Source organism: Hyperolius riggenbachi, chromosome 7 (genome assembly GCF_040937935.1).
Source record: "Hyperolius riggenbachi isolate aHypRig1 chromosome 7, aHypRig1.pri, whole genome shotgun sequence".
NCBI classification, from domain to species: Eukaryota; Metazoa; Chordata; class Amphibia; order Anura; family Hyperoliidae; genus Hyperolius; species Hyperolius riggenbachi.
The window spans coordinates 161,822,127-161,845,566 of NC_090652.1; the positions used below are offsets into that span (position 1 = coordinate 161,822,127).

General features: G+C 50.4%; 1 protein-coding gene across 2 annotated transcripts in view; it reads left to right on the plus strand.

The window, feature by feature from the left end:
- The window catches only part of LOC137525711 (hemoglobin larval subunit beta-1-like), a 113,461-nt gene that overhangs the window by 56,227 nt on the left and 33,794 nt on the right, over positions 1-23,440 (plus strand). Inside the window, exon 1 of one of the 2 annotated variants that reach the window (XM_068246880.1) lies at positions 11,194-11,280. The exons of the other annotated variant lie outside the window; for it this stretch is intronic. The gene's annotated coding sequence lies outside the window, so the exon portion shown is untranslated. Of the gene's footprint in view, positions 1-11,193; positions 11,281-23,440 lie in introns of those variants that run through there. 2 annotated transcript variants of the gene reach the window in all.

The window sequence follows — 23,440 nt, forward strand, 5'->3', positions numbered from 1 at the left end:
TTTCTTAGCTACCTGCGTGCGTACTACTACTGCCTACTACTACTACTAGTCACCACCAAGTCACCACCAACACAGACTTTATTAAAGTTTACACCCTTTCCCGCCCTCTTCTACTTATATTTTTTTTACTGTATTTGTATAGTGCACAATGACTGGCAGAGGTAGAGGTAGAGGGCGAGGCACCACCAGGAGAGGAAGCGCCATTGCAGGAGCCACTGCCAGCAGCAGCAGGTCTGGGACTGGTCCGCTGCCAGCCACTGACCACAGGGAGGAGGGAGCAGAGGCGCAACAGCAGCATGTTGCGCCCATCTTTGAGACGGGTCGTCGCCCACGGCCCATTGGGGAGAGTCAGGTGCAGGCTGTGGTGGAAATGATGGCCGGGCAGGAAGCCACCTTTTCCAGCCAGGCCTCCAGCACCAGCGAGACTAGTGCCACCAGCACCAGCACTCCTGTCACCAGCAGCAGGCCTCCACCAGCGCTTGAGGCCATGGTCACGGTGACCCCATCGACCAGCCTGCCCTCAATGAGCACGCTCTTCTCCCCTGAGACTTTGACAATGTACAGGGATGTTTTTGAGAAGTATGAGTTGGAGATGATGGGGCCATCCAAGGAGGAGGAGGAGGAGTTTGAGGTGCAGAAGTTTGTTGTTGGTGCTGAGGAGGAGGGGCGTGATGCAGGGGATGTTGGGGTAGAGGAGTTGGTTGAGTCGGGCTCACAGGATTTGTTTGGGGTTGATGATGATGACTTGATAGATCCTCCCTATGTGCCACCAGTACCACCAGCACAGTTGGTTGAAGGCAGCTCGTCATCGGAGGAGGAGGCGTCTCTGGCGCAGAGGCGCGGCAGCAGCAAGGCGGCCAGCACAGGGCGTGGAAGGCAGGAGCCACAGCCTGCTGCTTCAGTCGCTACCACCACCCGCAGCAAACCTCTAACTACAACCAAAAAGGCACAATCCTCCAAGGGCATCCAAAAACCCCAGCCCTCAAGCTCAAAGAGCAGGTTGAAGTCCCCAGTCTGGCGGTTCTTCCCCAAGTGCTCAGTGGACCTGACCCGTGCAATTTGCAACAGTTGCAATCTCAGTCTCAGCAGAGGTCGCGATATCCACAAATTGAGTACCTCGTGCCTGCAGACCCACTTACAGAGCAGACATTTTGAGGACTTTAATGAGTTGGAGAAGCAAAGTGGTGCAGGCAGTGGTCAGAGCCAGACAGCCACTGCACAGATTTAAGCAGCAGCAGCAGCAGCCGTCCCTCCTGCCCATTCAGCAGCAGCAGCCCCTCCTGCCCATCCAGCAGCAGCAGCAGCAGGAGCACAGCAGCAACTCACTCCCCCCCCCCCCCTGGGCAGCCAGTCCTCAGTGGCCTCATCAGCTCCCTCCACAGTGGCCTCCTCATCCTCCCATGCAGGCAAACGCCACCAGACCCTGCTCAGCGAAGCATTCCCCGGTGTGACCAAGGTGCTTCCTCCCGCCCACAGGCGCATCCGGTTGCTGAACGGGTTGCTTGCCCGGGCCATGTGCTCCCAGCTCCTGCCATATTCCTTTGTGCAGGAGGGGAGTGACATCAGAGCGCTGCTGCAGGTTGGGATCCCGGAGTGGCAAGTCCCCAGCCGCCACTATTTCTCCCGCAGGGCGATCCCAGCACTGCACCACTCTGCCATGGAGAACGTGGGCCACGCGCTGGATCACGCTGTCAGTGCGCGGATCCACATAACCATGGATTCTTGGAGCAGCCGGTTTGGGACAGAGCGCTATCTGTCCTTTACGGCCCACTGGGTCAGCCTGGTGGAAAGCCCGAGCGAGGAAGCAGCAGGTCCATCCTCGGGCACAGCAGCACCAGTTGCCCACTACGTGGTGCCACCGCGCAGGGTCAGGGGAGAAGCAGCAGCTCCCACCACCAAGCGATCCCGTCTCTCCAGCAGCGTGAAGGCCCGCCACTGCCAAGCGCTGCTGGAGATGAAAAGCCTGGGGAAGAACTCCTTGACGGCATCCAGCGTGCTCCGGTACCTCAGGGAGCAGGAGAAGATGTGGCTGACCCCCAGAGGCCTCACTGTGGGATTGGTGGTGTCCGACAATGCCGCCAACCTGCTGTCTGCCATCAGCAGTGGAGACTTGCTCCACGTCCCTTGCTTGGCCCACGTCCTGAACCTGGTGGTTCAAAAGTTCATGTGCACCTACCTGGGGATGGAGGAGCTGTTAGAAGCGGCGCGGAAAATTGTGCGCACTTTCCGCCGCTCAGCAGCTGCCGCAGCAAAACTGGCAGACATCCAGCAGCAGGAGGGCCTGCCACGACACCGCCTCATCATAGATGTGCCAACTCGCTGGAACTCCACCCTGGCGATGTTGGAGCGGCTGGTTGAGCAGAGGAGGGCTGTCAACCGGTACATCTATGATGCCACTGTCTCCGGCACCGGCAGCAGAAGCAGCACCACACTCCAGCTCCTCACCAACGCGCAATGGGGGCAGATGCAGCAGGTCTGCTTGGTGTCGGCTCCCTTTCTGCGGGGAACCAACTTGGTAAATGAACAACGGGCATCCCTCTGCCAGTGGGTGCCCTTTGTTTGTCTGCTGGACAGGGCACTTGGCGATTTGGTGGATTTGGGAGAGGAGGCCCTGAAGCAGCTGGAACAGCAGCCGCCTATGCAGTCCACTGCTCCGCAGGTATTTGAGTCCCTGGAGGAGGAGGAGTTGGAGGTGCTGGACGTTGCTGCTGGGGGGGAACATCGGAGCGCAGCAGCAGTGGTGCGAGGGTGGAGAGAGGAGGAAGAGTCTCAGGGGCAAGAGGAGGAGGAGGAGGACGCTGACCCTGATGTCTCTGTTAGACGGTCCACCCTGTTCCCCATGGCAGCGCACATGCTGCGCTGCCTGCGCACAGACCCCAGGGTCAAGCGGATGCAAGCGAGGGAGGACGCCTGCATCAGCATGATCCTGGACCCACGGCTGAGGGGGAGGTGGGATCAGTTTCTGCCTGCCAGAGACTGTGAGCAGCGAGCAAGGGAGTTGCAGGAGATCCTTGTTCGGCGACTGGAGGAAGCCTTCCCCCTGCTTTCCACTCCCTCTGTCCCTGTCCAGCAGCCAGCAGCACAGCAGCAGGTGCCTTCGGCCAGCAGCAGCATCAGGCGCCCAGGAGACCTGCTGTCATTGACGCAGGCGTTCTACATGAAGGTACAGCAGCCGAGAGAGGAGGTGCGGGCAGCAGCCACCTTCGATGAGAGTCACAGCCAGCGCATGATCCGGATGGTGGCCGACTACATGGGGTCCTTCAGTGGGCTTGACACCAGCAGCGAAGAGCCTGTGGACCCCATGGAGTACTGGGTGGAGCGCTTGCACATCTGGAGGGAGCTTGCGCAGTACGCCCTGGAGGTATTGTCTTGCCCCCCTTCCAGCGTGCTGTCTGAGAGGTGCTTCAGTGCGGCCGGTGGCGTGGTCACCGAGAAGCGCTCTCGTCTGTCCACAGAGGGTGTGGACAGACTGACATTTTTGAAGATTAACCAGGCCTGGATAGAAGGCACGTTCCTGGCACCTGTTGTCGGGCGAAAGGAGGACATGAGGTGCCTGCCTGGGAATTGCAATACATTGCCTGCTGCCTGCCATACGAGATGACTCCTCCTTCTCCTTCTGGCCTGCTGCATTGATTTACCTATGAATTTATTTATGTATTTATTGTATTTCTACCTGACTGCTCCTGCTGCTGCTGCTGGCCTGCTGCATTGATTTACCTATGAATTTATTTATGTATTTATTGTATTTCTACCTGACGCCTCCTGCTGCTGCTGCTGCTGGCCTGCTGCATTGATTTACCTATGAATTTATTTATGTATTTATTGTATTTCTCAAATAGTGACAGTCAGGGGAGGACTGGGACCTTTTGGCCTGGGGGGAAAACACAAACTAGAGGCCCGTTTTCACGGCAGCCCCAGCCCAAATGACATCACACACGTGCCCCACGTGCTATATGTCATTACTCACGTGGGAAATACAGCAAGGACACTCAAGGGACCGTGTGACAGGTAAACTATAAATGCACTGGCACCGGGGGGGGGGGGGGGGGGGGGGGGGGCACATAATACATTTTGAGTTACAACAGTCGGGGTTTCTACCTCTTACACAAGTCCTGCAAGCAGCCCTTCTGGAGTCTAGGGACTGTCTGCAAGCAGCCCTTCTGGAGTCTAGGGACTGTCTGCAAGCAGTCCTTCTGGAGTCTAGGGACTGTCGAAAACTTGTTAACCTAGATAATATCTTATGTAGCTGTGCACATGCAGTTAACAATGGTGAGAGACCAGACAGATATTTTCCCATGGACCCTGCAGGCAAGCCTCTGCTCTGTATCATGCTGTGTATATTTACTAGCTTGCCCGCCCTGCAATTGCTCTGTAATTGGGCGTTTATTTTCCTCATTCAGCCTAGTGTTTCACATTGTCTTATACATAAACCTAAATTCACCAGGCACAGTGCCAGCCCTAAATCATTAAATGAGAGGCAGCCTGGGGGGAAATCTCCCCCCTTCCCCCCTGGCCAGTCCTCCTCAGTGGTATAGATCAAAAGTACATTTCAGCGTATCAATGTGCAAAATCCAGCATGATGGGTGAACGTTGATGTGAAGCTTACGTGTCCATCCAGATGGCTGGTCTGTGGGAAGGAGGTGGGTGGAAGTTACTGAGGTGGCGAGCGACGGCCGTTTCGCGTCTCCTGATGCTTGGTCACGCTACGTGCCACTGATGGAGGAAGAAGTGAACGGCCGGAGTAAAGACGAGGTCCAAGTCCCGCCCCTTCCGGTTACGTCACTTCCTCCTCGTGAGAGCCCGTTGGCCTGGAAACGGGGACGCTGCAGCCGGGGACCCAGCGGGGTGGAGTTAGCAACTCCATCCTCCAAAACGAGACCACCCCCGCAAACAGCACTCGCGTTAGTAGTGCTGTAACGAGACGGTGCTACGCGTTCAATGCGCGGCCAGTGCTCAAAAAAGGCACATCTGCCGCCACTCAGAGTGCTTCTTAAACGCACCATGCTCGAAATAAATCAATGAGCAAAAAACATTAAATATAATTACTAGCGGGGGTGGCCCGCACCCAGGAATTCCGGGAGGGGTGACTCAGATTAGGGAATTTTTTACCTGTCAAACGAAGTATGTTGTCTATGTTATGATCTGTCCCTGTAACCGGTTCTATATCGGACAGACAACTAGGTCTATAAAGACAAGATTTGGAGAACATATAGGGTCAATTAAATCAGGAAAAGGCTGCGCACGCTTGATTGAGCATATGAGAAATGTCCATAGCACTGACAGATTTAATTTAAGGTTTGCAGCCTTGGAGAAACAGGATGTACCCTGAAGAGGGGGGGATAGAGATAGGTTACTTTTGAGGAAGGAGACGAGATTGATCTTGAGAATGGAAGCTATGGGGCCCTTAGGGTTGAATGATAAAACAGAATTATCCTGTATGTTGGACCCCTAAACAAGATTTTTGTGACTGATGATAGTTTGTATTTACCTTTGTATAAGTCCATTGAGTTCATATATGCCATATATCAGTTAACAACATGCTGGCAGTTGCGTGAAACTATTAATGTATCATCCCTGTATTGTTCCTGTCATGCATGCTTTTTTGGGGGGGGGCTATGTAATTTACCACTACCAGGCTTGCTTAAGTGTTAGTATAACCTGTCTAAAATGTAGAATGTGTGGGGGTTGTTGAATTTGAAATTGGATGTGAAGTTTAAGTGCTTCCTAATGGTTCATCTATAAATTTATTTTTGGTGGACTATTATAATGTACGTCCCCCCCCTTTCTTTTGCTTGATTTGTGGCATAGACCTGTTCCCCCGACCAACTCTTCCCCCCCCCCCCTCGTTCCTTTAAAATCCTAGGAACCTAGCCAAGCCCGTAATACAGCTTTTATATGTTTTTATTGGCCATATGGTAATCCCCGTCTTTTTTGTTTTTGTTTTTATTGACACTGTCACTATAATTTAAGTTTGAGTCACCCCTCCCGGAATTCCTGGGTGCGGAGACGTTCGTATGGGGAGATAGCGGGCCACCCCCGCTAGTAATTATATTTAATGTTTTTTGCTCATTGATTTATTTCGAGCATGGTGCGTTTAAGAAGCGTTCTGAGTGGCGGCAGATGTGCCTTTTTTGAGCACTGGCCGCGCATTGAAGACAAGACAAGACAAGACAAATAACATTTATATTGCGCTTTTCTCCTTGCGGACTCAAAGCGCCAGAGCTGCAGCCACTAGGGCGCGCTCTATTGGCAGTAGCAGTGTAAGGGAGACTTGCCAAAGGTCTCCTACTGAATTAGTGCTGGCTTACTGAACAGGCAGAGCCGAGATTCGAACCCTGGTCTCCTGTGTCAGAGGCAGAGCCCTTAACCATTACACCATCAGCCAACTTGAACGCGTAGCACCGTCTCGTTACAGCACTACTAACGCGAGTGCTGTTTGCGGGGGTGGTCTCATTTTGGAGGATGGAGTTGCTAACTCCACCCCGCTGGGTCCCCGGCTGCAGCGTCCCCGTTTCCAGGCCAACGGGCTCTCACGAGGAGGAAGTGACGTAACCGGAAGGGGCGGGACTTGGTCCTCGTCTTTACTCCGGCCGTTCACTTCTTCCTCCATCAGTGGCACGTAGCGTGACCAAGCGTCAGGAGACGCGAAACGGCCGTCGCTCGCCACCTCAGTGCCTTCCACCCACCTCCTTCCCACAGACCAGCCATCTGGATGGACACGTAAGCTTCACATCAACGTTCACCCATCATGCTGGATTTTGCACATTGATACGCTGAAATGTACTTTTGATCTATACCACTGTCACTATTTGAGATTAAAACCCTGGACGGAAGGTGCACGCTTCTGCTTTCTTTCATTCATGTTTGAACTGTTTTCCCCATTTGTTTGGCGGAGCACACGTCCAGTGGCAGTGGATTCAAGTGCAGCTAGTGCAGGCCTGCTGGACTGTGAGGGTTATATTTGTGTTCCTCACTCACTGAAGGGGATGTGCCACACCTATTACTCTTATCTTTAGAATTACTACTTTATTGTATTTCTACCTGACTCCTCCTGCTGCTGCTGCTGGCCTGCTGCATTGATTTACCTATGAATTTATTTATGTATTTATTGTATTTCTACCTGACTCCTGCTGCTGCTGCTGCTGGCCTGCTGCATTGATTTACCTATAAATTCATTTATGTATTTATTGTATTTCTACCTGACTCCTCCTGCTGCTGCTGCTGGCCTGCTGCATTGATTGACCTATGAATTTATTTATGTATTTATTGTATTTCTACCTGACTCCTGCTGCTGCTGCTGGCCTGCTGCATTGATTTACCTTTGAATTCATTTATGTATTTATAAAGCGGCAACATATTACACCGCGCTCATTTTCATCCTGCTGCTGTTAGTGGTCCCACCGCCAGGGTCCACACAATGCATTGCCTGCTGTCAGTGCTACACGTCACTCCTCCTCCTCCTGCTGCTGCTGTTGTATTTATCCTGCTGCTGTCAGTGGTCCCACCGCCAGGGTCCACACTATGCATTGCCTGCTGCCAGTGCCACACGTCACTCCTCCTGCTGCTGTTGTATTTATCCTGCTGCTGTCAGTGGTCCCACCGCCAGGGTCCACACTATGCATTGCCTGCTGCCAGTGCCACACGTCACTCCTCCTCCTCCTGCTGTTGTATTTATCCTGCTGCTGTCAGTGGTCCCACCGCCAGGGTCCACACTATGTAGTGCCTGCTGCCAGTGCCACACATCATTCCTCCTCCTCCTGCTGCTGTTGTATTTATCCTGCTGCTGTCAGTGGTCCCACCGCCAGGGTCCACACTATGCATTGCCTGCTGCCAGTGCCACACGTCACTCCTTTTCCTCCTGCTGCTGTTGTATTTATCCTGCTGCTGTCAGTGGTCCCACTGCCAGGGTCCACACTATGCATTGCCTGCTGCCACTGCCACACGTCACTCCTCCTCCTCCTGCTGCTGTTGTATTTATCCTGCTGCTGTCAGTGGTCCCACCGCCAGGGTCCACACTATGCATTGCCTGCTGCCAGTGCCACACGTCACTCCTTCTCCTCCTGCTGCTGTTGTATTTATCCTGCTGCTGTCAGTGGTCCCACCGCCAGGGTCCACACTATGCATTGCCTGCTGCCAGTGCCACACGTTATTCCTCCTCCTCCTGCTGCTGTTGTATTTATCCTGCTGCTGTCAGTGGTCCCACCGCCAGGGTCCACACTATGCATTGCCTGCTGCCAGTGCCACACACACATCACTCCTCCTCCTCCTCCTGCTGCTGCTGTTGTATTTATCCTCCTGCTGTCAGTGGTCCCACCGCCAGGGTCAACACAATACATTGCCTGCTGCAAGTGCCACACGTCACTCCTCCTCCTGCTTCTGCTGTATTTATCCTCCTGCGGCTGTATTTATCCTCCTGCTGTCAGTGGTCCCACCGCCAGGGTCCACACAATGCATTGCCTGCTGCCAGTGCCACACACACTTCACTCCTCCTCCTCCTGCTGCTGCTGTTGTATTTATCTTCCTGCTGTCAGTGGTCCCACCGCCAGGGTCCACACTATGCATTGCCTGCTGCCAGTGCCACACATCACTCCTCCTCCTCCTGCTGCTGTTGTATTTATTCTGCTGCTGTCAGTGGTCCCTCCGCCAGGGTCCACACTATGCATTGCCTGCTGCCAGTGCCACACGTCACTCCTCCTCCTCCTGCTGCTGTTGTATTTATCCTGCTGCTGTCAGTGGTCCCACCGCCAGGGTCCACATTATGCATTGCCTGCTGCCAGTGCCACACGTCGCTCCTTCTCCTCCTGCTGCTTTTGTATTTATCCTGCTGCTGTCAGTGGTCCCACCGCCAGGGTCCACACTATGCATTGCCTGCTGCCAGTGCCACACGTCATTCCTCCTCCTCCTGCTGCTGTTGTATTTATCCTGCTGCTGTCAGTGGTCCCACCGCCAGGGTCCACACTATGCATTGCCTGCTGCCAGTGCCACACGTCATTCCTCCTCCTCCTGCTGCTGTTGTATTTATCCTGCTGCTGTCAGTGGTCCCACCGCCAGGGTCCACATTATGCATTGCCTGCTGCCAGTGCCACACACACATCACTCCTCCTCCTCCTCCTGCTGCTGCTCTTGTATTTATCCTCCTGCTGTCAGTGGTCCCACCGCCAGGGTCCACACAATGCATTACCTGCTGCCAGTGCCACACACACGTCACTCCTCCTCCTCCTCCTGCTGCTGCTGTTGTATTTATCCTCCTGCTGTCAGTGGTCCCACCGCCAGGGTCCACACAATGCATTGCCTGCTGCCAGTGCCACACGTCACGTTTTTAGTTTTGTTTTTTTATGTACATTTATTTCAATGTGCATTCCCTTTAAAAAAACACACAAAAAAAACCCGAATTCACGAACACGAATTTTCACCGAATTTTGAGGCGTAACCCCGAACCGAATATGAATTCGAACCGAATTTCGTGGTCGAAGGCGAATTCGAATGTCATGCGGACCCGAATTCGACTGTACCCGAACCGAATTTTGGTACATCTGAGCATGCCTGGTATTAAGCAGCTAGTGGTGCTCCCGACTGAAGGGAGATCTCATCAGTGGAATGCTGAGAGCTGGATGAGCAACCTCTCATTTACTCTCTGCTCGGGACTCTGCATAGGGAAGGAGGGAGCTAGGCGCTGGGGGAGGTGAGTGAGCCATCGTTCCATCATCAGGCGCCTCTAGGCATGTGCCTACAAAGCCTTATGGTAAATCCGGCCCTGCAAGGCAGTAAGTAAAACTTATTGCTCCACACGCACCCCTACAGCTTGCTGGTTTACTGCAATGACACATTCATTCCACAGAGAAGAAGTAGTGTCACGTCTGCGAGGGTACTTGCATTCAGATAAAGCATTTGAAAGCAACCATTTCCTTATCAATAAAGTTCAGTTCACACTACAAGGTACCCAGCAGAAGCAGAGCTGTGTTGTATGGATATGCAGTATCATTTCAGGGTTGCAATGTAGTCAATTTCCAGGGTCCTCTGCCACTTCAGAGAGGATGAGTTCATTTCATCTATTAAAAAAAAACTAAAAACAGTGTAACCCGCTTGATCCGTGTGCACCAGGCACTCAGCTAAGTGGAATCTACCAGACACTGACTGAAATGATCAAAGATTTATTTGTGACCTAACAGTGGTCACTGTGGAAAGGAATCAATCAATTATCAAAATACACTTTCCTTGCACATCAAAGGTCAAATAACACACACATCTTCTGGTCTTCACTGCCGGTGCACCGGTAAAAGCTGCGGAAGGAAACGGTTAGTTACACAGAAATTATAGTGAGCTACAATAGGTCTTCTCGTACAACAATCAACCACTTTACAGCATATACAATTCACAGTACCGATGTTGGGCGTGGGCTGGGGATAGGACTGGTCTACTGAGCAATTCAGTCCAGTATCGGATCAGTTCTCAGTCTCTCACAACTAAGTTAAAGTTCTATTGCTCCGCAAAACCTTGGGGGAAACTCGTGACAGTTCACAATAGGGTACTGAGTAGTTCACAGCTCGTTGGTTGGTCCAATCAGGACATTCACCTTGCTCCAAGATCTTATGTACTCTTTAGGTTGTATTTGTAGCACTCAATACACTCTCTTCAAAATACCTCCCCTCTAGATTGGGCTCCCCAAAACAACAAACAAAATAAAAGATAAAGCAAATAATCAAAAAAGGTTAAAGTAAAATAAAGATAAATAAAATATAAAGTGACTGCTGCACCCCTCTATACCCTCAACACCTTCTCACTATAATAGGACTCTGTTTAAGTGCACTTTGTTGTTAAAGCTGAATGAACTCTGAGTTAGATTTGATGAAAATCTTGTAATCCAAATCTGTTAACTCTGTATCTTGCTCAGGTATCACCTGGTTGCTCCTGCAGCACACTTTAATATCATAAGATGCAATGTGAATCCTCCTCCACTCTTCGACTGTAATGCTGACAGGTTCACTTTAAATACCACACTCCTGTTCACTCTGCAGAACACATCAATTGAAGAACTTGCAACTTGTAACTCAACTCCTGACTCCAAACGACTTGACAGGGACAAGGACATCAATTCCCTCAGCTTATCTCCTGTCTTTAATAACACTTCTGAGCTGTTTCTACAGTTATCACCATTATATCACCATGGTGATAACTGTAGAAACAGCTCAGAAAAGTTATTAAAGACAGGAGATAAGCTTAGTGAATTGAGGCCATTGTCTCTTATCAACCAGACCTTAATGCTGGCAGGGGCTGCATCAGGTAAGCAGGTACTTAAGGGAGGCTTATGACAGTCTATCAGCAGCAGCTAGGCCTGAACATGCAATGTACTTCTTATCATCAACAGTATCTTCTCTATTTTTAATGTCGCTGTGTGTGGAAAGCTTTCTCACACTAACAGTCTCTAGTAACACCACTTTGAAACACACTAGGTGGCTTAGGGTTGGCCCGCAGGCCTGTACTCATCTGTCTGTGGCCTCTGGTGTGGCACAGGTATGGGCAAGGTCTGCCTCCTCCGGCCTTCGGTCTGTCCAACCTGCTGCTGCTGTCCTTACTGGTATGCGCTGGTCTCTCTATGGCCGCCGGGTCCCCTCCTACTGTCCGGGCGACTGCTACGGCCTCACCTCCTGCCCGCTCCACACCACCAGCTCCTGGCGTAAGTCCTTCTCTCTCTCCTCTCTTGCTCGCTCGCTCTCGTCTCAGCCTGTTCCCTCCAGCTACACCATGGTCTCTCCACCCCTTGAGCCTGCTCAGTAGCTCCCTGACTGGCCATGCGGGGTTTCTGAAAAGTTCCAGCAAATTCCCCTAATTTGCATATTGGATCACTTAGCAACAGGCTATGCGACCTGTCTGACGCTTACTCTCCCTCCCATGCGCCTATTGGGTTCCATAGGCCTAGGTACTCAGTCTCAGTGCTGCTCGGAAACCATTTTTCACTATCTGGAACTAATTCGGATCCGGATACCCCTCTATCCGATCCGTGTCAGATATCTGGATCAAAAATTTTCCATTCCGAATCCGGGTCGGATATCCGACCCCAGTATCCGGGGTATCCGGCCGGATTCGGATATCTGGATAGAAAAATCGGAATTGCCCTTTAAGTTGCTTTAAAAAGAGTTTTTAGGGTCAATGAGGCATGTATCATCATTATTTTGCAAAGGGGAACATGATGATCTGGGGACTTAAAATCCCCCCCCCCAAAATGGCTGTCAATTAACATCAGGCCTAGGTTCCAGACAGCGGTCGTGCAGCCCACATTGTGTCCAAAGTCCAAAATGCAAAGGGCAAAGGGCCACGTGCAAAGTGCCACGTGTAAAGTGCAAAGTGCCACGAGCAAAGTGCCAAGTGCAAACACGTGCAAAGTGCCACGTGCAAACACGTGCAAAGTGCCACGTGCAAAGTGCCATGTGCAAAGACATGCAAACATGTGCAAAGTGCAAAGTGCCACGTGCAAAGTGCCACGTGCAAACACGTGTAAAGTGCCACATGCAAAGTGCAAAGTGCCACGTGCAAGTTCATGCAAAGTGCAAAGTGCCACGTGCAAACACGTGCAAAGTGCAAAGTGCCATGTGCAAAGTGCCACAAGCAAAGTGCAAAGTGCCACATGCAAAGTGCCAAGTGCAAACACGTGCAAAGTGCCACGTGCAAAGTGCCACGTGCAAACACGTGCAAAGTGCCACGTGCAAAGAGCCATGTGCAGAGTGCCACGTGCAAAGTGCCAAGTACAAAGTGCCAAGTGCAAACACGTGCAAAGTGCCACGTGCAAAGTGCCACGTGCAAAGATGTGCAAACATGTGCAAAGTGCAAACACATGCACAGTGCAAAGTGCCACGTGCAAAGTGCCACGCGCAAAGTGCCACGTGCAAACATGTGCAAAGTGCAAACACATGCAAAGTGCAAAGTGCCATGTGCAAACATGTGCAAACATGTGCAAAGTGCAAAGTGCCACGTGCAAAGTGCAAAGTGCCACGTGCAAGCACGTTCAAAGTGCAAAGTGCCACGTGCAAACACGTGCAAAGTGCAAAGTGCCATGTGCAAAGTGCCACAAGCAAATTGCAAAGTGCCACGTGCAAAGTGCCAAGTGCAAAGTGCCACGTGCAAAGTGCCACGTGCAAAGTGCAAACACATGCAAAGTGCAACCTGCAAAGTGCCATGTGCAAACACGTGCAAAGTGCCACGTGCAAAGTGCCATGTGCAGAGTGCCACGTGCAAAGTGCCAAGTACAAAGTGTCAAGTGCAAACACGTGCAAAGTGCCACGTGCAAACACGTGCAAAGTGCCACGTGCAAAGTGCCACGTGCAAACATGTGCAAACATGTGCAAAGTGCAAACACATGCACAGTGCAAAGTGCCACGTGCAAAGTGCCACGTGCAAAGTGCCACGTGCAAACATGTGCAAACACGTGCATAGTGCCATGTGCAAAGTGCAAAATGCCACGTGCAAGCACATGCAAAGTGCAAAGTGCCATGTGCAAAGTGCCACGAGCAAAGTGCCACGTGCAAAGTGCCACGTCCAAACACGTGCAAACACGTGCAAAGTGCCACATGCAAAGTGGAAACACATGCAAAGTGCAATGTGCAAAGTGCCACATGCAAACACGTGCAAAGTGCCATGTGCAGAGTGCCACGTGCAAAGTGCCAAGTACAAAGTGCCACATGCAAACACATGCAAAGTGCAAAGTGCCACGTTCAAAGTGCAAACACATGCAAAGTGCCACGTGCAAAGTGCCACATGCAAAGTGCCACATGCAAACACGTGCAATGTGCAAAGTGCCACGTGCAAAGTGCCAAGTGCAAAGTGCCACGTGCAAACACGTGCCAAGTGCATAGTGCCACATGCAAACATGTGCAAAGTGCCACGTGCAAAGTGCCATGTGCAAATACGTGTAAAGTGCAAAGTGCCACGTGCAAAGTGGCACGTGGCACTTTGCACGTGGCACTTTGCACGTGTTTGCACGTGGCACTTTGCACGTGTTTGAACGTGGCACTTTGCACGTGTTTGCACATGGCACTTTGCACGTGGCACTTTGCACGTGTTTGCACACGGAACTTTGCACGTGGCACTTTGCATGTGTTTGCATGTGGCACTTTGCACTTTGCACGTGTTTGCATGTGGCACTTTGCACGTGTTGGCACTTTGCACGTGTTTGCACTTTGCATGTGGCACTTTGCACATGGCACTTTGCACGTGGCACTTTGCACTATGCACGTGTTTGCACTTTGCATGTGGCACTTTGCACATGTTTGCACGTGGCACTTTGCTCGTGTTTGCACATGGCACTTTGCACGTGGCACTTTGCACTTTGCACGTGTTTGCATGTGGCACTTTGCACGTGTTTGCACTTTGCATGTGGCACTTTGAACGTGGCACTTTGCACGTGACACTTTGCATGTGGCACTTTGCATGTGTTTGAACTTTGCACGTGGCACTTTGCACAAGGCACTTTGCACGTGGCACTTTACACGTGTTTGCACGAGGCACTTTGCATTTTGCACGTGTTTGCACTTTGCATGTGGCACTTTGAACGTGGCACTTTGCACGAGGCACTTTGCACTATGCACGTGTTTGCACTTTGCATGTGGCACTTTGCATGTGGCACTTTGCACTTTGCACGTGTTGGCACGTGGCACTTTGCACGTGTTTGCACATGGCACTTTGCACGTAGCACTTTGCACTTTGCATGTGTTTGCATGTGGCACTTTGCACTTTGCACATGTTTGCACGTGGCACTGTGCACGTGTTTGCATGTGGCACTTTGCAAGTGTTTGCACTTTGCATGTGGAACTTTGCACGTGGCACTTTGCACTATGCATGTGTTTGCACTTTGCATGTGGCATTTTGCACGTGGCACTTTGCACTTTGCACGTGTTTGCACTTTGCATGTGGCACTTTGCACGTTGGTTGCTAGGGCTTCTGCTGGGAGCCCTCTGATTGGCTCCAGGATGTCATCACCTTAGTTACAGTATTTCGGATCCGGATCCCCGAAATATCCGCGGATATCCGCGGTATGCGCCCAACTATCCACAGATAGCTATCCGGATTTGGGCCTAGCTATCTGCAATCCGGATCCGGTCGGATAGGCCTAAAAAGTTCGGATATCTGGGTTACCCGGATATCCGGAATCCTGATGAGCAGCACTGCTCAGTCTATCTTGTGGCCATTTTTCAGAAGGCATGTCTGCAATAATATTTTGTAACTTTCTTTTGGGGGTTCCAACAGGTAAAAATCTTACCTGTTGGAATTGTCCGTTGGGGAAATGCAACAGACAATACTGACAAGTCAAAAACAGTGGTGTGAGCTGGCTCATGGAAAAAACATTGCCAGCTTCTCCCATTGATTTTTGTCTGTTGCCTCATATCCTCCCACTCCCATAATCCAAAGCGCTTGTTCAGCACTTTTAATTCCCTTCTATATCCCAAAGCCACGCTCCCCCCCCCCCCACCTTCATGCTTACCAGCTGAAGAATTTGCAACATATTTCACTGAAAAAATGTCAAAATCCGAAGTGGTTTTTCCATGCAGCCTCAAATTCCATCTCTGAAGCTCTCATTGACTGCTCTCTATCTGCCTTCTCTCCACTCTCTGAACATTCTCTCTCCTCTCTAATCTCCAATCTCATCTTACCACCTGTTGGTTGGATCCTTCTCCCTCCCATCTCATTTCACAGCTAGACTCATTCTTCATCCCTGTACTAGCATCGCTATTTAACCTATTCCTCTACCGGCATCTTTCCAGCCTCACTTAAATAGTCTGTTGTGACACCACTACTTAAAGTGTACCAGAGATGACAATATATAAAGAATCCATACTTACTCGGGGCTTCCTCCAGCCCCATAAGCACGTGTGAGTCCCACATCGTCCTCCTGCACTCTGCCGTGCAGCCGCGATCAGCCTCGGTAATTGTTTCAGTCGGGCCCAGCCTGTGTCTTCTGCACATGTGCAGACCTCCCATGCATATGCAGAAGATATAGGAGTGCACTCCAACCCGGACTCTTTAGCCCAACGTCACTTCCACTTGTTTTTAGGGGTGGGTTTAACATGATGTCCGTGTTTTTATACATTTAGGAATAAAGGTTTAATATAGTATATGATAAGTTTTGTGCTCCCTATATTTTTGCTTGGTAGGTTATTTATATTATTACAGACTTTATTTCTTTATTCACATACACACTAAGAGAGGTTTGGCGCTTCACAGTGTAAAAAAGACTGAACAGGTTTTTCCCAAAAAAGCATGAATACATATATATGCTTCACTGTTAATGCTTTACCCTTAATAAAACTAAACAAATGTCCACTAAAAACATGTAACAGGAACGCATGTGCGTCACTGATATTGCTTCACTCTTGCTAGTCTCAGGGACCTCCACCACACCCTTTGTGTGCGACTCACCAGATAAAAAGACCTTCCAGGGTCTATAAGCGCCTTGGGACCGTTATGCGGGTCGTCCCTCACCTCTCTGGCATCCACAACCTCCACAATCTCCTTAACCTTCTGCCGCCCGTGTCACGCCAGTAGGCGTGGCCGCGGCGGCAGCCCCAGGACCGCCTAACGCCAATTGGCGTAAAGTCCTGGGGCTCTGTTTAGCATGAGATCGCGCGCATGGTGCGCGCGCATCTCATGCTCGGAGGGCGGAGCTCCGCCCCACCTTCGGTCTCCGAGCGGCTATTGCCGCTCGGGAGACTGTTAGCCGGCGATTACGCCATCTATTTACTTGGTGCAGCGCTGCGATCAGCAGCAGCGCTGCACTGGGGACAGCCGTGTGACACGGCTGTCCCCATGGGGGACAAGAGAGCGATCGGCTCTCATAGGCAGAAGCCTATGACAGCCGATCGCCATAATTGGCCGGCTGTGGGGAGGGAGGGAGGGAGGGAATAAATTTAAAGAAACAGGGGGTTTTAGAAAAAACAAACAAACAATAATATTTATTTTAAAAAAAATAAACATGGGGGGAGCGATCAGACCCCACCAACAGAGAGCTCTGCTGGTGGGGAGAAAAGGGGGGGGGGGATCACTTGTGTGCTAAGTTGTGCGGCCCTGCAGCTTGGCCTTAAAGCTGCAGTGGCCAATTTAGCTAAAAATGGCCTGGTCACTAGGGGGGTTTAGCCCTGCAGTCCTCAAGTGGTTAATACAGTGGAAGAACTTCCAATAAAAAGATCTTGTCCCAAGAACCTCAAATGCAAATCCATGCCGTCATATCCCTTTTCACATAATCCCATAATCCCTTCTATAAGAGTCCACCCATTAGCCAAAAAATAAACAGGAACTCCCTTTCGGTGACCTGGGGAGAGCTTCGTGCTTACATAGTATAAAATCCCTTATGCATAACAATTACATAAATTTGTATGCATGCATTACAACATATAAAAACACTTTATTGTTACATACTATAAAACCTTATCAGAGTGATAACATTCCTAGGTACAGTAGATATTCTCACCACCTTTTGACACATATCCTTCTTGCCCCCTAATTTCTATTTGTTACTTTATTCATCGCAATCTATTTAAAATAAATGATTTCAGCATTCACTCACTCTTTACCAGGATTGGAGAAGTCTGGAGTGTGCACCCCCCAAGCATTACCTTCATACATATACACTCCCCCCCCCCCCCCCCCCCCCCAAACAAAAGAAATTAAGTGCAAAAAATCTGAAAAAAGTGTCAATATTTTCACATCTCCTTATTCCTCCTGACAATGCGTATATCAAAAAAGGGCGTTGGGAAAAAAGGGCGCGTGGTGTAAACGATAAACAGTATTATCGTTTATCGAAATATTGTGTAGAATTTCGTTTAGAAATAGTGTTTGAAGAATTTATAAATCACTAAATAATGTGTATGAGATCGGCAATTCTTAAAACGTTAATCTTCCGTATTTGTAAACTGAAACTTATATTTACGTTTGTTAAAACCCTCCCTGTACCTATCCCTAACCCCTAGACCCCCTGTTGGTGCCTAAACCTAAGACCCCCCTGTTGGTGCCTAAACCTAAGACCCCCCAGTTGGTGCCTAAACCTAAGACCCCCCTGTTGGTGCCTAAACCTAAGACCCCCCAGTTGGTGCCTAAACCTAAGACCCCCCAGTTGGTGCCTAAACCTAAGACCCCCCTGTTGGTGCCTAAACCTAAGACCCCCCTGTTGGTGCCTAAACCTAAGACCCCCCAGTTGGTGCCTAAACCTAAGACCCCCCTGTTGGTGCCTAAACCTAAGACCCCCCTGTTGGTGCCTAAACCTAAGACCCCCCTGTTGGTGCCTAAACCTAAGACCCCCTATGGATAATAATGTTTTACAGACATTAATAAATAAAAAATGTAAATAAAAAAATGTAATTAATTTTTTTGGGCGAAAAATAATGTTTTAGAAATGTTTTAGAAATAGTGATTTAGTATCTTTATAAACGTTATTCGTCACGGGCTCATTTTGTAAAGTTAAATCATCACAAACATAGTTATAAATCCTTAAAAATCTCCGGGCGCCGTTTGTTAAAACGTTAATAATCTCCGGCGCCTTTTTTTCCCTGTTCGGCGCCCGGTAAACGATATTTATAATAGGAGTGAATGGGGCGCCCTTTTTGTCCACTTGTCTCATGCGCCCAAATCTCCTGCTTCCCTGACAACTTTCACCTCAGTGGGGCACCCCTCAGCTTCCCCATCCATCACATTATGACCCAGAGAACAAACCAAATCTATATCTATATTCAGGCCACTTGGTCTAAGTGTGCCTAAATTGTATATCCACCACATCTCCTCTTGGGACACCTTTCTAACTACATTGCAATTTGCATCCCCTCCATGAGGATTGTACCTTTTTTATGCCACAAAAGAGAGCAGCTTAGGGTCACAATTATACATACTACCAAAGTGTGAGGACAAACTATAGCTGGAGAACCCCTTTTTCACATTTCTAACATGTTCCCCCATACGTTCTCTGAGCATCCTTGTGGTCCTCCACACTTACTGCCACCCACAAGGGCACCAAGCGAGGTATACCACATTTTTATCATTACAGGTTATAAATTCTTTAATGTTATACTCCTTTCCATTGCTAGAGGATACGACAGTTTGTTCCCTCTGTACTCCCTTAACCATTTTTTCCTTTTTCGAGTATTTTCGCGCCCAAATTAGCGCGTGCTGTTTCCACTTGTATGCTGATAGCCCCTGTGTGACAGTGCATACTGAGTGACAGGTTCTTTTGAGACAAAACAGGAGGCTGATTGAGCCCCTGTTATTTCCTTTATTTCCTGTCTGTGGTAGAGATCAGGAACAAATATCTGTTGCAAGGAGAATTCCACATATCTATACCGGCTGTGACATCACTGGGAGGGCACGGCAGGAGCAGGAAATATGGGTGCCCACTATCAGCAGATGGGCCCATTAGATTCCAGCACAGGTGCATTTGACACAAGTACTTAATAATAATAATAGCATTGATAATGCGATTACCAATATTTTGAGTTTTAACCACTTCCCGACCGCCGTATATACAATTGGCGGCCGGGAAGTGGACCCCGCAAGGACCGCCGTATTGACAAATGGCCGCGGTCCTTGTAGGGGCATGGGCGGAGCGATCGCGTCATCAGTGACGCGATCCTCCGCCTCCGCCTGGCGCCGCTCACCCGCCGCAACATCCCGGGGGCCATACGGAAGCGCTGGCGGGATGTTAACCCGACGATCGCCGCATACAAAGTTTATAATACACTTTGTAATGTTTACAAAGTGTATTATACAGGCTGCCTCCTGCCCTGGTGGTCCCAGTGTCCGAGGGACCACCAGGGCAGGCTGCAGCCACCCTAGTCTGCACCAAGCACACTGATTTCACCCCCCCCCCCTGCCCCAGATCGCCCACAGCACCCATCAGACCCCTGCCCACTCCCCAGACCCCTGTTTGCACCCAATCACCCCCCTAATCACTCATCAATCACTCCCTGTCACTATCTGTTAACGCTATTTTTTTTACCCCCCCCCTGCCCCCTGCTCCCTCCTGATCACCCCCACCCCTCAGATTCTCCCCAGACCCCCCCCCCCCCCGACCCCCCCATGTACTGTATGCATCTATCCCCCCTGATCACCTGTCAATCACCTGTCAATCACCTGTCAATCACTCATCAATCACCCATCAATCACCCCCTGTCACTGCCACCCATCAATCAGCCCCTAACCTGCCCCTTGCGGGCAATCTGATCACCCCCCACACCAATAGATCGCCCGCAGATCCGACATCAGATCACCACCCAAGCGCAGTGTTTACATCTATTCTCTCCTCTAAACACCCACTAATTACCCATCAATCACCCATCAATCACCCCCTATCACCACCTGTCACTGTTACCCATCAGATCAGACCCTAATCTGCCCCTTGCGGGCACCCAATCACCCGCCTACACGCTCAGATTGCCCTCAGACCCCCCCTTATCAATTTGCCAGGGCATTATTTACATCTGTCCTTCCCTGTAATAACCCACTGATCACCTGTCAATCACCTGTCAATCACCCATCAATCACCCCCTGTCACTGCCACCCATCAATCACCCCCTGTCACTGCCACCCATCAATCAGCCCCTAACCTGCCCCTTTCGGGCAAACTGATCACCCACCCACACCAATAGATCGCCCGCAGATCCGACATCAGATCACCACCCAAGCGCAGTGTTTACATCTATTCTCTCCTCTAAACACCCACTAATTACCCATCAATCGCCCATCAATCACCCCCTATCACCACCTGTCACTGTTACCCATCAGATCAGACCCTAATCTGCCCCTTGCGGGCACCCAATCACCCGCCTACACGCTCAGATTGCCCTCAGACTCCCCCTTATCAATTCGCCAGGGCATTATTTACATCTGTCCTTCCCTGTAATAACCCACTGATCACCTGTCAATCACCTGTCAATCACCCATCAATCACCCCCTGTCACTGCCACCCATCAATCACCCCCTGTCACTGCCACCCATCAATCAGCCCCTAACCTGCCCCTTGCGGGCAAACTGATCACCCACCCACACCAATAGATCGCCCGCAGATCCGACATCAGATCACCACCCAAGCGCAGTGTTTACATCTATTCTCTCCTCTAAACACCCACTAATTACCCATCAATCGCCCATCAATCACCCCCTATCACCACCTGTCACTGTTACCCATCAGATCAGACCCTAATCTGCCCCTTGCGGGCACCCAATCACCCGCCTACACGCTCAGATTGCCCTCAGACCCCCCCTTATCAATTTGCCAGGGCATTATTTACATCTGTCCTTCCCTGTAATAACCCACTGATCACCTGTCAATCACCTGTCAATCACCCATCAATCACCCCCTGTCAATGCCACCCATCAATCACCCCCTGTCACTGCCACCCATCAATCAGCCCCTAACCTGCCCCTTGCGGGCAAACTGATCACCCACCCACACCAATAGATCGCCCGCAGATCCGACATCAGATCACCACCCAAGCGCAGTGTTTACATCTATTCTCTCCTCTAAACACCCACTAATTACCCATCAATCGCCCATCAATCACCCCCTATCACCACCTGTCACTGTTACCCATCAGATCAGACCCTAATCTGCCCCTTGCGGGCACCCAATCACCCGCCTACACGCTCAGATTGCCCTCAGACTCCCCCTTATCAATTCGCCAGGGCATTATTTACATCTGTCCTTCCCTGTAATAACCCACTGATCACCTGTCAATCACCTGTCAATCACCCATCAATCACCCCCTGTCACTGCCACCCATCAATCACCCCCTGTCACTGCCACCCATCAATCAGCCCCTAACCTGCCCCTTGCGGGCAAACTGATCACCCACCCACACCAATAGATCGCCCGCAGATCCGACATCAGATCACCTCCCAAGCGCAACGTTTACATCTATTCTCTACCCTAAACACCCACTAATTACCCATCAATCACCCCCTATCACCACCTGTCACTGTTACCCATCAGATCAGACCCTAATCTGCCCCTTGCGGGCACCCAATCACCCGCCTACACGCTCAGATTGCCCTCAGACCCCCCCTTATCAATTCGCCAGTGCAATATTTACATCTGTTCTCCCCTGTAATAACCCACTGATTACCTGTCAATCACCTGTCAATCACCTATCAATCACCCATCAATCACCCCCTGTCACTGCTACCCATCAATCACCCCCTGTCACTGCCACCCATCAATCACCCGCTGTCACTGCCACCCATCAATCAGCCCCTAACCTGCCCCTTGCGGGCAATCTGATCACCCACCCACACCAATAGATCGCCCGCAGATCCGACGTCTGATCACCTCCCAAGTGCAGTGTTTACATCTGTTCTCTACCCTAAACACCCACTAATTACCCATCAATCACCCCCTGTCACTGCTACCTATCAGATTAGACCCCTATCTGCCCCTAGGGCACTCAATCACCCGCCCACACCCTCAGAATGCCCTCAGACCCCAGCCCTGATCACCTCACCAGTGCATTGCTTGCATCTATTCCCCCCTCTAATCACACCTTGAGACACCCATCAATCACCTCCTGTCACATCCTAGTACACCTACCCATCAGATCAGGCCCTAATTTGCCCCGTGTGGGCTCCTGATCACTCGGCCAAACCCTCAGATCCCCCTCAGACCCCCTTCCGATCACCTCCCCAGTGCATTGATTGCATCTATTTTCCCCTCTAACCACCCCCTGAGACACAAAGTGTCATTTTTCACTAACTTGTGACAAAAAATAAAATCTTCTATGAACTCGCAATACACCTAACGGAATACCTTGGGGTGTCTTCTTTCTAAAATGGGGTCACTTGTGGGGTTCCTATACTGCCCTGGCATTTTAGGGGCCCTAAAACCGCGAGGAGTAGTCTAGAAAACAAATGCCTCAAAATGACCTGTGAATAGGACGTTGGGCCCCTTAGCGCACCTAGGCTGCAAAAAAGTGTCACACATGTGGTACCGCCGTACTCAGGAAAAGTAGTATAATGTGTTTTGGGGTGTATTTTTACACATACCCATGCTGGGTGGGAGAAATTTCTATGTAAATGGACAATTGTGTGTAAAAAAAATCAAACAATTGTCATTTACAGAGATATTTCTCCCACTTAGCATGGGTATGTGTAAAAATACACCCCAAAACACATTATACTACTTCTCCTGAGTACGGGGGTACCACATGTGTGGCACTTTTTTACACCCTAAGTACGCTAAGGGGCCCAAAGTCCAATGAGTACCTTTAGGATTTCACAGGTCATTTTGCGACATTTGGTTTCAAGACTACTCCTCACGGTTTAGGGCCCCTAAAATGCCAGGGCAGTATAGGAACCCCACAAATGACCCCATTCTAGAAAGAAGACACCCAAAGGTATTCCGTACGGAGTATGGTGAGTTCATAGAGGATTTTATTTTTTGTCACAAGTTAGCGGAAAATGACACTTTGTGAAAAAA